The following is a 15,947-nucleotide window of genomic DNA, read 5'->3' on the forward strand; positions in this document are numbered from 1 at the left end:
ATCTCCAAATTCCACTCATCTCTGAACTTGCCAAAATCCGTTATAAAAATTTTCATCAAAATCTCTCATTTCATTCCAACCCTTTAGCTGCAAACCTGTCTACAACTACGCTACCCTCCAATCCTCGAAGACGGCTGAGGCGCCGTTGGCCCCTTGACCAACTGGGTGACTAATGGCGGCCATCACTGGATGACCGTCATTCACGTTTGACACGTTAATTGTTTATACATTTATCACATTTACCTATTGTACCCTGTGGGTACAGGTGTAAATTACATTAAAAGGATAAATAAAAAAAAAATAAAAAAATTTGTTTCATAAGATAAAAAAAAATAGTTTAAAAATGCAAAAGTTGCATTTTTCCCCATAATTCTGCAAGTACCGAATTATCATGATGCGTTTATAACATACTTGTTTTCTTTTGGTTCAAAAAACCACCGTTTTGTTGCCAGTAAAAACAAACAATGGAGTTCCGACGGTAGTTTTTTTAATTTTGAATCATAAAAGAGGGGTTTTCTTTTTTATTTTTTTCGTAATGTTCCCGAGTAAGGCAAATTTAGCTTTCCTAGCTCATAAACCAGCTTAACTGAAGAGAACCAGTTATCAGCAATAATATTAAATATTATGTAATCTTTACTGTATAATATTTAATATTATAAAATATTATTAAAAACTAGAACAGAAAACAAACTCCAAAACATAAAAATATCAAGAAAAAAAGTTATAACGTAAATGGTATTGTCGGGTCAAATTTGACCCAAAACCTATATTTTATTTACTTGCACTGCTCAAGAACGACTGATTTGTCTGGTCGATTGTTGGTGAGGATGAAAGAGGAGAGTTCAGAGAAGGGGAGATGTTTATAGTTAATTCCTACAAAACGCCACACAAAAGAAAAAACGCGCGGGTCAAATTTGACCCGACGATACCCAGTTGAGGGTTAAAATTAATTAAGAGACGAGGACAGCTTTAAAAGTTACCGCGCTGGATTCCTATTACAGCTTGGTGATGGATAGTTTTAGTCTGGTAACGAAAATGGACGCCGACGAACTTAAAAAAAGGATTCTGGGCGCCATTGATCTCAATGGTTGTTGCGCCTTTAATCCAAATTTAAAAAAAAAACTATGTAAACTTTATTTTGTTAATAATTTCTTAATATTATCAATTTTTGAAACTGCCATGACTATTTCTTTCTTTCTGTCTCCCGCTCAGTTTAAGAAGGTGATCAGAATATTAAAGCCCAGAGTTAGTTAGTTGTGCCTTAAATCTAGAAAGTACTGAAACTTTCTATCAAGTAAATAATCGACTCGGATTTTGTTCGATCCTGTAGAATCGTGATTGTAGAACTTGAGATTTTATTCGATCTAACTTTTCTTTTTATACTCATCTGACATTGATAATCAGTTTTTATTTTACTTTAACTTTTTGTGATATGAATACATTTTTATTTATTAATAAAGGTATATTATGTATTATGTATCCTACCAGACGTGTATATAGTGATAGTGCTTATGTATCACATGACAGATTAGAATGGTATTTTATTTCCGCCCTACTCTAACATGTCATCCGCAGGCCTCTATCCTAAACCATTCTTGGCCAGTTAATTCTGCTATGACAGTTAATCTTATCCAATTCCGTTATTATTAAATTCAGCTCATTTTGATTATTATTATTAAGACATAAATAAACTTTGAGCTTGTCGTGATGATAATTAAATTTGCCTGTGACATTAAATATTAATATTTTCTTGCTTCTTCCCCTCTGGTTTCGTGCCTGTTCAACTGAACATCTGATCATATTATGAAAAATCCGTTAGTAGATGACACATACGAGGGTCGTTTGAAAAGTCCAAGCAAAAATAAAAACTACTTAATTTTTTGGGGTAAACCTTTTTTATTTTTCAACATAGTCTCCTTTTAGGCTTATACACTTCGTCCAACGCTGCTCTAGTTTGTTGATCCCTTCCGAATAATAGGATTTGTCCAAGTCTGAAAAATAGCCATTCATTTCTGCAATCACCTCCTCGTTTGAATAAAATCTTTTTCCCGCCAGCCATTTCTTCATATTGGGGAACAAATAGTAGTCCGAGGGAGCCAAGTCTGGAGAATAGGGGGGATGTGAAACGAGTTGGAACCCTATTTCCATTAATTTTGCGACCACAACTGCTGAGGTGTGAGCTGGTGCGTTGTCGAGATGGAAAAGGACTTTTTTGTGGGCCAATCGTGGGCGTTTTTCTTGCAGCTCGGTTTTCAAACGGTCCAATAACGATGAATAATATGCACCTGTAATAGTTTTACCCTTTTCCAGATAGTCGATGAGGATTATTCCTTGCGAATCCCAAAAGACAGTCGCCATAATCTTTCCGGCCGAAGGAACGGTCTTCGCCTTTTTTGGCGCAGATTTCCCCTTGGTAACACATTGTTTAAATTGTTCTTTGGTCTCAGGAGTGTAGTGATGTATCCATGTTTCATCCACAGTGACGAAACGACGCTTAAAGTCCTGCGGATTCTTCTGGAACAGCTGCAAACCGTCCTTGCAACACTTCACACGATTTCGTTTTTGGTCAAGCGTGAGCAATCGCGGCACCCATCTTGCGGATAGCTTTGCCATGTCCAAATGTTGATGCAAAATATTATGTACCCGTTCATTCGAGATGCCCATAGCACTAGCAATCTCACGCACCTTCACTCTTCTGTCATCCATCACCATATCATGGATTTTATCAATGATTTCTGGAGTAGTAACCTCAACAGGGCGTCCAGAACGTTCAGCGTCACTTGTGCCCATATGGCCACTCCGAAAATTTTGAAACCACTTATAAACTGTTCTAATCGAAGGTGCAGAGTCACCATAATGTTTATCAAGCTTCTCTTTAGTCTCCTGAGGCGTTTTGCCTTTCATAAAGTAGTGTTTAATCAACACACGAAATTCTTTTTCGTCCATTTTTTGAAAATCACTCGACTTCCTCGATTCAAACGAATGCCAAACACAAAGAAATAGACCGATCTGGCTGAAACTTGGTGTGTGTTCTTCCAAGAGATGCTACTAATTAAACATAACCTCGATAAGCGCCAGTAGTGCTATCTCTCTGACTTTGCACGGACTTTTCAAACGACCCTCGTATGATTATGTTGTCATGTACAGGCGTATCCAGGAGCAGGAGGTGGTCTAGAGGTTGTTTAATAACAATATTGTGTTACAAAAAATTAAATTGTTACATATACCATGTACATTTAAACTCTAAGACAAGATTAATAGGCTTGATTGTTATACCATGCTACATCTGCATAGAAATTATGAATCTATTTTCTGCATTTTAAACAAGATTCTGACGTAATTTTAGAGTTAAGGACTAAACATTGGCCGGCCAATACGATGCTTTTCTTTTTCTCAGTATCTAACGTTAAATTAAGATGTCTAATGCTTTAATGATTACTGCCACAAAATCAGGTTTGAAACCAAAAAAATATTGCCAACTTTCCTGAAGACAAGCTCAGGCTAGAGGGAACTCATATTTTTGGCGTGTTTCACAAAAAAATAAATTTATTGGTAATGATCTGTGGCTACCTCAAAAATTATATAATGGAAAATAATCAAATAGGTGCTTAAATATATTTTTTTTTCTATGGTTATTTGCATTTAACGACAATTAAAATCAACGACAATCTGTGTTTCTATATCATCATTCTTCAGGAGACGATCAACTATCTCAAAAATTGGAGCTAGGTTAACATCCAACTCCCTTTTTTTACTTATTAACACCTCTCTGGCAAAAGTTGTGACCGCTCTCCAATTCGCTCTGCTTGTGAGCACTACGCTTTGGAATCGGTCAGGAGTCCACCGGCCGACGCTCCCCTCCAAATCCCTTCTGAGACGACCCCACCTTTCACACTCAAAAAAGGTGTGATGGGCATCGTCTCTCATCCCTATACAATGGGGGCAGTCCCCTCCCGGCCGCTTGCCCATTTTCCGCAGATAGTCTCGGAAGAAGCCGTGAGGAGCTGGGAGAGATAGTAATCTACCTCACCGAAAGACCTCCCGGTCCAACTATTCACACATCCGAGTCCACCTTCCTCTGGTCTCCTCCAGCCATGCAGCCTGCCATTCCGACATAGTACACAGCTGCTCCTCTCGAGTAACTGCTGCCTTGTCCACTTCCCTCCTTCTTTCGAAGAGTCTCTTTCGTTCGGAGGCGAGAAATTTAATAGGAATGACCCCCGCAATTATCAGCACAGCTGGCTCCGAAACAGTCTGGTATGCAGAGGCTATCTGGAGAGCACCGAGCCTCTGCACCCGTGCCAATCGTTTTCTATATGTTTCTCTGTTGAGGGCGTCCGCCCAAACTTCTGCCCCATACATTATATTATTATAATAATAATAATACTATAATAATAATAATACTATAATAATAATAATAATAATAATAATTTTTTTTTTCTTAAGGGGGTGAAATGCAAGTTACGCACATTGTGCCGGACCCCCTCGCGGCCTACCGGCTAAAACACCCCCCTACTTCCGGACCTACCCTGAATTCACTGTGATGTCAGCATTACAACAGGCTAGGCCTCAATCCTGCCCCTACCCAGGGGACCCTGCTTATACGTATTCCATGTCCCTTTTTTTTAGAGACGAGTACTTCTCTTGCAAAACTAGCCACTAGCGACTAATTAGTCCTGCAAGAGAGCATCGCCTCGACCAACATCTCAGGAGTCAACCGCCCGATTATCATTTCCAAATCCTTTCTGAGGCGACCCCACCTTTCGCACACAAAAAGGGTATGGTAGGCGTCATCTCTCACTCCTGTACAGTATAAACAATCTTCTTGGGCCTCCTTCCCCATCCTCTTGAGGTATGCTCTAAAAAAGCCATGCCCACTCAAGAGTTGGGTAAGGTAGAAATCCACTTCTCCGAAAGACCGCCTTATCCAGATGCTTATATCTCTTATAAGTCTGGCTGTCCATCGGCCACGCGGCTCCTCGTCCCAAGTAGCCTGCCATTCCAGGACGGTGCGGGAACGCTCCTCCCTGGACACGGCTTCCCTGTTGAATAATAATAATAATAATAATAACAATAATATAGGGAAGGAATTAGCTATGCGGTTAGCAGCGTACTAGATTCCCACGCGGAGGTCCCGGGTTCGAATCCAGCTGTTGACCCTTAGATTTTCTCTTCCTAGGAGCTTCTTACAGCTCACTGTCCGGTGATGGATAGCTATGCGGTTAGCGTATTGGTTTCCCACGCGGAATACCCAGCTGTTGCCCTCAGATTTTCTCTTTCTAGGAGCTCCTTATAGTTCACTGTCCGGTGATGGACAGTGTTGCCTGTAATGAGAGAACACTGTCCGGAGGCCAGCAGTGCACCGAAAATAGCTGCGGGCGCCAATAACCTTAGATGCTGACGCGCCTTAAATCATTAAACTAAATAAATAAATAAATTAAAACTGTCCGGTAGGACAGTTGTATAAGGGTTGATCATCAAAAACTGCACGAAAAAGCGTAACGTTGAAAAACACCCAACTTTGACAATTTTTTTCTCTTTTTCTATTAAAGATAAAATTCCCAAATTTTCTTTAAATTATAGGGCAAACCCTCCTTTATAACTGTAATTTTTTTGCAACAACCCAGACCTAATAGGTTTCGAGAAAAAAGTTGCCAAAAATGAGCAAAAACGGCTTTTTCAAAAAATGTTCTTGTTCTTGTTCTTCTTCTTCTTCTTCTTCTTCTTCTTCTTGTTACCTTTTTTGTAAACAACGTAGCGCCTAAACGCGTGAACCGATTTTCATGAATGAGGTGTCATTCGATTCGGAATTTTATGTAGATGTGCCTTTTGGGGGTACCGACGCTGTACATCGAATGGGAGAGGAGTTAGCCCCCTTTATGTAAGGCCCCCTCCAAAATTATTATTACTAATTACTCTGTAAATCTTGGCCCGATTTTGATAAAATTTGGTAGGATGATAGGGTTAGGGCTCCCCTACGTAACATTAAAGCGACGATCTGCTCTTACACTTGTTAAGGGGAAGTATAGCAATCGTTGCAAATTATCGACACGTGAACCGATTTGCATGAATGAAGGGTCATTCGAATCGAAATTTTGTACAGATTTGCACTTTAAAAGTCTCGACGCCGTGCCTCATAAGGAGGGGAGTTTGCCCCACCCAAATAAGGCCCTTTCTAAAACTATTATTACCAATATTTCTATAACGCTTAGTCCGATTTTGATAAAATTCAGCTCGAATAAGTGGTTAAAGCTCCTCTACGTTGCTGATGCTCTTGCACCTACTAAGAGGAAGTACTGCAATCATTTAAATTATCAATGAGTGAACCGATTTAAATCAATGAATTGTCGTTCGATTAAAAAATCTTTGCCTCTTTGCCTTTTAGGAAGAAGTACTGCAATCGTAGTTTATTTTTCTTACTCCTCTTAAAAGGAAGTACTGAAATCGCAGTTTAATTTTGCTATTTACGTACAAATACCTTCCTATGTTATTCAAAACGCTTTTTCAAAAAAATTGTTATTGAGGATGGTTTGGGGGAACGCAACTATAACCATTCTTTAAAAAGATCTCTCCATTGGTAGTTACGGTTCCGACTTAACACCTTATCAGATTATAATGATAGAATTGTTTATTCCAAATTTTAAAAAAATCTGTAAAGAAGATATGTAACTTTGTAAAATAAACAAAAAGGAAAATCTATCCAAAAGGTACAAAAATCTCCTTAACAAAAACTTACAGTTTAAAATGTTAAGTATAAGGGTTGATTAAACGCCAAAAGGTACACAAATCAGCGAGTACCCAACATTTCATTAATAGTTAAGTAATTCTACTGCATTAATTTTCATTAATAAGTTATTTTTTAGAATTTATTAGATGTCACAGACCCTTATGCTGGCCACTTCATTTATAATATTTTTTTGTTATAATTATGATAAATCACATAAATATGTACATGCATGTTAAAGTAGAAAAAGACAAAGTTAGAGTAGGCTAATGTCTTGAATTCGTCTTACCGAAATATTCGTGAGCACAAATAACACACAGTTAATAACAAGTAGATTATTCAACAACAATTATTCATTTCTCAATTGTAATTTAATTTAGTTCCCCTAATTTTACTTATAGTAAAATACTGGAATAATTAGCTGCCCTAAAAATATGCATATCTTATTTACTTTATATTACATATATACAACATTGTGGGATGAATACCTAGATTGAGAATGTAATTGAAGAAAACTATATTATTTGCGATAAAGCCAGATAATTATTACCTATTAATTATTATAAATGTTTGACTACTACATAAAATAACAATTACTTTAATCAAAGAATGAACTTAAACCGACGATTTTCATTTAAAATAAAAATAAATAAATAAAATAAACAAAATCATTGGTGTAAGTTTTTTATAAAAAAAAGTTTTGAATTTTTTAGCCTATTTTTTTTTTTAATTTTTTATAACGTTTTTCTTTTTAACCTGTAATTAATAGCTTGATTATTATAAATAACTAGATATTACAGTCAATCTACAGTGCTACTTGAACATATATTTTGTAGACGAAAATGGCCAGCATAAGGGTCTGTGACATCTAATAAATTCTAAAAAATAACTTATTAATGAAAATTAATGCAGTAGAATTACTTAACTATTAATGAAATGTTGGGTACTCGCTGATTTGTGTACCTTTTGGCGTTTAATCAACCCTTATACTTAACATTTTAAACTGTAAGTTTTTGTTAAGGAGTTAAATAATAATAATTATTGTTTTTAACTTAATCTCACACAAAGAGGCAGAATTTTTAATTCTATGGAATTTTCAAAATTGAATTTCAATCAAAATAACAATATTCTGAGCCGTCAAGTTGTGGGTGTTTGTGGAACGATAACTTAAAAATTTTTAAAGACATCTCTCATTGCAATTAAATCGTCGTACGTGAAAAAAAAATAAGACTTAGTAATATCTTCTTTTTTGTTTTTTGTAAACAGTAAATACTGTTATCTTGCAATGATTTTCTCATCGTTAACATCTATTGTCGGAGGCCTCGCATTAATATAATACAAGAAAACCAAAAATATGCGACAATAATTACGAAATTGACGCCATTTGTTTGTGACTTGGTTTGTAACTAACTGAGAGAGCGTTTTCCGATACACAACACCATGTAGCTCTCCCAAAGTTTTGCTTGGAGTGAAATGATCACTAAGCTACTGGCCAGCCGTAAGTTGGCGAGTCACTCCATCATCTAACACATGACAAGAACTCATACAAATTTTTTTCTTTATAATACTTTCTTTTTTCTTTTTTTATTCGTAGCAGGTCTGACTACTTAGCCGAATAGAAAATGTTTATTATATTCAACGATCCATCTTATTTATAGCGGTCTACTTCATGTTCATATTTGATGCTGTCAAATGGAAGGGATGTAATCCATATTTGTTTTTACTAGAGTGCTCAGAAAATAAATAGGATGATCCTTAAAATGTGGGACTCACAAGTGGTACATGTTGGCAGCACTGAGATTCGTGGTGGCTTTGCTAACGTGTTTTGTTGGCTCGTAAAAAAACAAAAATTTCCCTTCACTATTTAAATGTTTCCAACTTTATATGTATTCCAGTTAAATCTCACTGCCTAACTTGTAAATAGATTTTCATTTATTTTATAAATAAATAAAACAAAGTACGTTGGTAACACTTACACAGGAAACCTTTAAATTACGAGGGTCGTTTGAAAAGTACGTGCAAAGTCAGAGAGATAGCACCACTGGCGCGTATCGAGGTTATGTTTAGTTAGTAGCATCTCTTGGAAGAACATACACCAAGTTTCAGCCAGATCGGTCTATTTCTTTGTGTTTGGCATTCGTTTGAATCGAGGAAGTCGAGTGATTTTCAAAAAATGGACGAACAAGAATTTCGTGTGTTTATTAAACTCTATTTTATGAAAGGCAAAACGCCTCAGGAGACTAAAGAGAAGCTTGATATAAACATTATGGTGACTCTGCACCTTCGATTAGAACAGTTTATAAGTGGTTTCAAAATTTTCGGAGTGGCCATATGGGCACAAGTGACGCTGAACGTTCTGGACGGTTAAGGTTACTACTCCAGAAATCATTGATAAAATCCATGATATGGTGATGGATGACAGAAGAGTGAAGGTGCGTGAGATTGCTAGTGCTGTGGGCATCTCGAATGAACGGGTACATAATATTTTGCATCAACATTTGGACATGACAAAGCTATCCGCAAGATGGGTGCCGCGATTGCTCACGCTTGACCAAAAACGAAATCGTGTGAAGTGTTGCAAGGACGGTTTGCAGCTGTTCCAGAAGAATCCGCAGGACTTTAAGCGTCGTTTCGTCACTGTGGATGAAACATGGATACATCACTACACTCCTGAGACCAAAGAACAATCTAAACAATGGGTTACCAAGGGGGAATCTGCGCCAAAAAAAGGCGAAGACCGTTCCTTCGGCCGGAAAGTTTATGGTGACTGTCTTTTGGGATTCGCAAGGAATAATCCTCATCGACTATCTGGAAAAGGGTAAAACTATTACAGGTGCATATTATTCATCGTTATTGGACCGTTTGAAAACCGAGCTGCAAGAAAAACGCCCACGATTGGCCCACAAAAAAGTCCTTATCCATCACGACAACGCACCAGCTCACATCTCAGCAGTTGTGGTCGCAAAATTAATGGAAATAGGGTAGCAAACTCGTTTCACATCCCCCCTATTCTCCAGACTTGGCTCCCTCGGACTACTATTTGTTCCCCAATATGAAGAAATGGCTGGCGGGAAAAAGATTTTATTCAAACGAGGAGGTGATTGCAGAAACGAATGGCTATTTTTCAGACTTGGACAAATCCTATTATTCGGAAGGGATCAACAAACTAGAGCAGCGTTGGACGAAGTGTATAAGCCTAAAAGGAGACTATGTTGAAAAATAAAAAAGGTTTACCCCAAAAAATTAAGTAGTTTTTATTTTTGCACGGACTTTTCAAACGACCCTCGTATAACTGCTCACGGTCTGATTTTTTTTTTTTTAATGATTTAAGGCGCGTCAACATCTAAGGTTATTGGCGCCCGGAGCTTTTTTTCAGTGCACTGCCGGCCTCCGAAGGGTGTTCTCTCGTTACAGACAATACTGTCCATCACCGGACAGTGAGCTGTAAGAAGCTCCTAGGAAGAGAAAATCTAAGGGTCAGCAGCTGGATTCGAACCCGGGTCCTCCGCGTGGGAGTCCAGTATGCTAACCTCATAGCTAATCCCTTACATAACTCACGGTCTATTAATTAAGAAAACAAAATTGTTGTCTCCATTCAGAGAAAAGCCAAAAGAAGAAATAAAAGAATGATTCACTGGTGATGGTACTTTTTTACAAAGTTCTGATACGTCCTATTTTAGGGTACTTTTCTGCTGTCTATGGCCACCTTTCAGAAAACATACATTGATGTATTTTGTATTTGGGTTTCAGGAGATTGGAACATTTTTAGACAACGCCTTAAGATTTAATTTCATAAAATATTGAACATACTTGACTCTATAAGATGACCCAATGACTTATTTTAATATGTAAACAAATTGATTACTCCTACATTTTTAACTCTGAATTTCTATATTCTAAAGTACAATATTAGACCGTAAATATTACCTACGAATATAGTTTATCCGGTTGAATATTTAAAACAAAAATAATGAACAATTATGTCATTTAATTCCATTGAGGGATTGTGCAACAATGCAATCTAAGCATTGAACAACAATTCAGTCAAACAAGCAGAAGAATTCAACAAATTCCTTGTAGAAGAATTTGATTGTATTTTTTTTTAATCAGTTAAAACTGTAACCAATATCTAGTAGAAGATTATCCAAATTATTAGTTTTATTTCTAAATACGAGTAATTTGTATTTAAGCCAAACTTGTTAAGTTAAGAAGAATTTCGACTAGCAGTGTTCAGTTTCAGTACATCAAAACATAAATCTCGTATTTCTTAAAAAGATTTGTTTGTTTTAGTGTTAGTTTTACTTTTTTCCACATGTAAGTCAAACTTTTGTTTCAATGCTTTATTGGAAAATACTATTTTGAAAACAAACTTGATACCACTTTGAAACAATAAACAGGATAACAGTTTAAAACAATTCGTAGAAGAACTTACTGGAATTTTTCTCTATTTTCTAAACGTTAAAAACAAAATTAAAAAAATGTAATTTACTTTCAGTTTTAATTATCTAGTATGCAATAAAAAAGTTGAAACTTTGCGCAAAAAGTACGATGTTAATTTCTAGTTTCAAAATCTGATAAAAGTTTATGTTAGCAAAATAACGTTGGGTTTGTTTGGAAACAAATGAATAATATGCAGTAGTTAAAAACAATACCAATTAAAATTGATAGTTGTCAGTGATTCGGAATTGACTAAAGTAGATTTAAAATTTAAGTTCTAAAAAAATTTAATTTCAAATTTGAGGATAAAAAAAAGAGTGTCATAAATAAGGAAACCTGAAATAAGAAAATTAAAATTGTCCAGCAAAAAACACTGTAATCAGGGAAGAGATTAGCTCTAAGTGGTTAGCCGTATACTGGGATTCTAGTGCGGAGGTTTCTTTGCGGTTTTTTTCTCTTTATTGCTTCGCTAATTCGAGTTAAGAATGATTTCCATGTTTTGAATGTAGGTTGTGATCCATTAACGTTTGGGAAATCCTCGTTTTGAGGAAGGAAGGGGTTTTAAACCCGTTTTTTTGTTGGCCTCGAAATCTTTTACTATTAGTTAGCGTTCATGTATGATGCTATTATGTAATTGATACATGAATAAATACAAAAAAACAAATCGTTTTGATTTTCTTTCAAGTGGCCACGGTGAAAAGCGATAAATATCAATAAATAATAAATATAAATAAATAAAATAAATATAAATATTAGCCAGCCTTTAGACTTAATTTGAATCTAAATTTCAGTAAAAGTAGAACAAAATTAATTTATGCCGTTTTAGTAACATTCAACTTTTATGCCAAAAAAAATAAATAAATAATCTAGGAGGCACGGTAGCCGAGCGGGTTAAGAGGCGAGACCTGCAAAGTTAATACGCATTGTGGTACTGGGTTCGATTCCCGGTCTTTAGGCCTTAGATTTTATTTAATGGTTAAATGAGCTATAGTAAAGTACGTTTTTCTGCAACCATGTAGGAATGTTCTCATTACTCAATTAAAATCAGCTGCGTAATGCCCAACTTTACCTGACTAGTGGGGAAAAATTCCCATTAGTGTCACTTTCCGCACAAGTGAGTGGAAAAACTTTATTGTGCTTCCTTGATATAAGAAGTTTTGTTATTAACATAAATATTTTCTGTAAAACTCTAATAAGCTTATTTAAATTTATTTTATTTAAATAATTAAAAAACGAATATTAAAAAATAAAATAAAAATTGAAAGGAATATAGAAATAAAAATAATACTTTAATAAATAATTAGATCTTTTTAATTATAACAGTTAAAAAGGTTATAGTGTTACCTTATAGAAATTTAAAATGGATTCTAGTGATGCCTGTTTAGAAAACACTCCTCCATCAATAAAAGAAACAGCAGAAAATGTAATAAGTAATGTGAATACGTAAGTAATGTAAATAATTGTAATATAACAATAAATGTTTATAATAAATAAATTACTTTTTGTAGACTGTAAAAATGAAATTTTTAATTTTATTAGTTAATAAATGGTTGCAGAAAAAATATAATATTTAACTCGAGTGTAAAGTATCTTCCTCACAAAAGTACTACTTTCCACACTTGTTAAATAAATAACTATTGCTAGTCGCCTTCGTCTACGACACCCCTAGTAAATGGTAGTTGGACGTTAAGCCCCGCCTGAAAAAATAGGCGATTACTTTACTTTAAATAAATAATTCTCAAAACATTTTTTTAAATTTAAAAAATTTAATAGAATTTTGTAACAAGTAAATAAAAAAAAATTTGGTTTTATCTTTTGAGCTTATCCGAAAGACTTAAAAGAATCTTCAGTTAAAATAAATTATCCATGTGTTTAATTTAAATATTTAATTAAAATATTTTCTAGCTCTACTGGCCATTAATTTTATAATAATTTAAATTCGGATTTTTTTTAGGGCTACAATAATTGGAAACATCACATTTTACTGAATGTGCATAATAAGGGGTTCGTATTCTGATTCGAATTAAAGGAATCTTTAATCTTTGGAACTGTAAGGTTAGAATTACAGAGGTCTAATTCTTCGAATGAAGCAACCAGATTCAAATTTGAGGTTGAAAGAGAGAGTTAGAATACTCTTTTGATTTGAAATGAAATGAAGGTTTTTGAGAAATGTAGTCGAACTGTGGATTAGACTGCCTACTGCAGATTAAAGAACCCAAACTGGAGACCTAACGATGTAGATGCTAATCGCTTTATAAAATCATTCCAAGCAATAATAATTACATTATTCTTCTTCCATTTTGTTTTTTTTTGTACTCTTTTTTGTTAATTAAATAAATACATTGCCCACTTAATCACACTGATTATGTGCCTGAATTAATCACCCCTTATTTATTGTCAAAATATTTATAATTAATTTCCATATTCTCGGCCTCATCTAATTAATCGGACCCGCCCAATGAGCCCCCCCATTTTCAAGAAGTCTTCCAACTTTATGTAATTGCGAATTACAGAAATAACAGATTTAAATACTGCTAACAGATAATAGACAGCAATTGTTGTGGGTAGTCAGAAGATGTAATCTATTGATGTATGCTTTTTGAAGTAAATCAATCAATTGATTCATTTTGATGTCATTTAGTTTGTTTAAAATTAAAATACTTTTTTTTCTTTTTTCTCATTTTACGTAAACTGTTTTTAACAATACCATTTAATAAATATTATTTACATAGCTTGCGTGAGCGATATTGTTTCTACATAAGCGAATGCAAAGCATGCAAGTTAATAATAATTTTGGTAGGTCGCTATAAAAAAAAAAAAATTAATCTATATTTTGTAATTATTGTTATTGTTAATTTGGCCACAAGGCTTGTTTGTTACTCTCTTTTTTTTAAGAATATTTACATGTGCATAATGGTTTTTGTTTTAATTTTCTACAAATTATATATATATTAATGTGTGTTTCCATATAAATACACTTACAAAATATTCATGCCATTCTAGATAGTTACACGACTAATACAGTTTTTTCAGCCTTTGTTACCTTTCTGCCAAAAAGTGCCCGTGTTGGAGGATGAGTTTAAGGGGCTTATCGATCCAATTTACTTTCGATATTTGAAAAAAAAAATAATAAAAATAAATATTTGAATTAAAAAAATAAAAAAAGAAAATCACAACTATATGATGATTTTTTTTTGTCTTTTGTTTTAGGTTGGTACAAATGATTGAACGATAAAAGTTACGTGTATCGTGTTTACAGATAAGCCGCAGCTGTAACCTCCAGCATGTTACTTGCTCGACTATCGCAGAGAGACTGGCAGTCTACTGTTCGGCTCTCTTTAGCCGCCTTCCAATGCCTCCTCTATTTCATCACCCACTATCCTCTTACGAGATTTCTTTCGCCCCCCCCTCACTCATCACCATTTCCGTTAGAATTGTTGACTCAAGTATAGTTTTACCTCCTTTACTAAGTTTTTATATTAAAATTTATTTGTAATTAATAAATCCAACGAAGTTATTTGTATTTAAATTCATTGCTTTTTTACGAGGGTCGTTTGAAAACCCCTTGCAAAAATAAAAACTACTTAATTTTTTGGGGTAAACCTTTTTTATTTTCAACATAGTCTCCTTTTAGGCTTATACACTTCGTCCAACGCTGCTCTAGATTGTTGATCCCTTCCGAATAATAGGATTTGTCCAAGTCTGAAAAATAGCCATTCGTTTCTGCAATCACCTCCTCGTTTGAATAAAATCTTTTTCCCGCCAGCCATTTCTTCATATTGGGGAACAAATAGTAATCCGAGGGAGCCAAGTCTGGAGAATAGGGGGGATGTGAAACGAGTTGGAACTCTATTTCCATTAATTTTGCGACCACAACTGCTGAGGTGTGAGCTGGTGCGTTGTCGTGATGGAAAAGGATTTTTTTGTGGGCCAATCGTGGGCGTTTTTCTTGCAGCTCGGTTTTCAAACGGTCCAATAACGATGAATAATATGCACCTGTAATAGTTTTACCCTTTTCCAAATAGTCGATGAGGATTATTCCTTGCGAATCCCAAAAGACAGTCGCCATAATCTTTCCGGCCGAAGGAACGGTCTTCGCCTTTTTTGGCGCAGATTCCCCCTTGGTAACCCATTGTTTAGATTGTTCTTTGGTCTCAGGAGTGTAGTGATGTATCCATGTTTCAACCACAGTGACGAAACGACGCTTAAAGTCCTGCGGATTCTTCTGGAACAGCTGCAAACCGTCCCTGCAACACTTCACACGATTTCGTTTTTGGTCAAGCGTGAGCAATCGCGGCACCCATCTTGCGGATAGCTTTGTCATGTCCAAATGTTGATGCAAAATATTATGTACCCGTTCATTCGAGATGCCCACAGCACTAGCAATCATCCATCACCATATCATGGATTTTATCAATGATTTCTGGAGTAGTAACCTCAACAGGGCGTCCAGAACGTTCAGCGTCACTTGTGCCCATATGGCCACTCCGAAAATTTTGAAACCACTTATTAACTGTTCTAATCGAAGGTGCAGAGTCACCATAATGTTTACCAAGCTTCTCTTTAGTCTCCTGAGGCGTTTTGCCTTTCATAAAGTAGTGTTTAATCAACACACGAAATTCTTTTTCGTCCATTTTTTGAAAATCACTCGACTTCCTCGATTCAAACGAATGCCAAACACAAAGAAATCGACCGATCTGGCTGAAACTTGGTGTGTGTTCTTCCAAGAGATGCTACTAACTAAACATAACCTCGATACGCGCCAGTAGTGCTATCTCTCTGACTT

The 15,947-nt window shown here is 35.4% G+C and overlaps 1 protein-coding gene across 1 annotated transcript in view; it reads right to left on the minus strand.

Annotated features, from left to right (window-relative positions):
- Grd (gamma-aminobutyric acid type A receptor subunit Grd) overlaps window positions 1-14,312 on the minus strand; it is a 198,760-nt gene extending 184,448 nt beyond the window's left edge. The window contains exon 1 of the mRNA XM_074141930.1: window positions 14,205-14,312. The gene's annotated coding sequence lies outside the window, so the exon portion shown is untranslated. The remainder of the gene's footprint in view (window positions 1-14,204) is intronic.
- Between the last annotated feature and the right edge of the window lie 1,635 nt (window positions 14,313-15,947).

Source organism: Rhodnius prolixus, unplaced genomic scaffold, assembly GCF_049639745.1.
Source record: "Rhodnius prolixus isolate KJV_2025 unplaced genomic scaffold, Rpr scaffold_6, whole genome shotgun sequence".
Taxonomy (NCBI): domain Eukaryota; kingdom Metazoa; phylum Arthropoda; class Insecta; order Hemiptera; family Reduviidae; genus Rhodnius; species Rhodnius prolixus.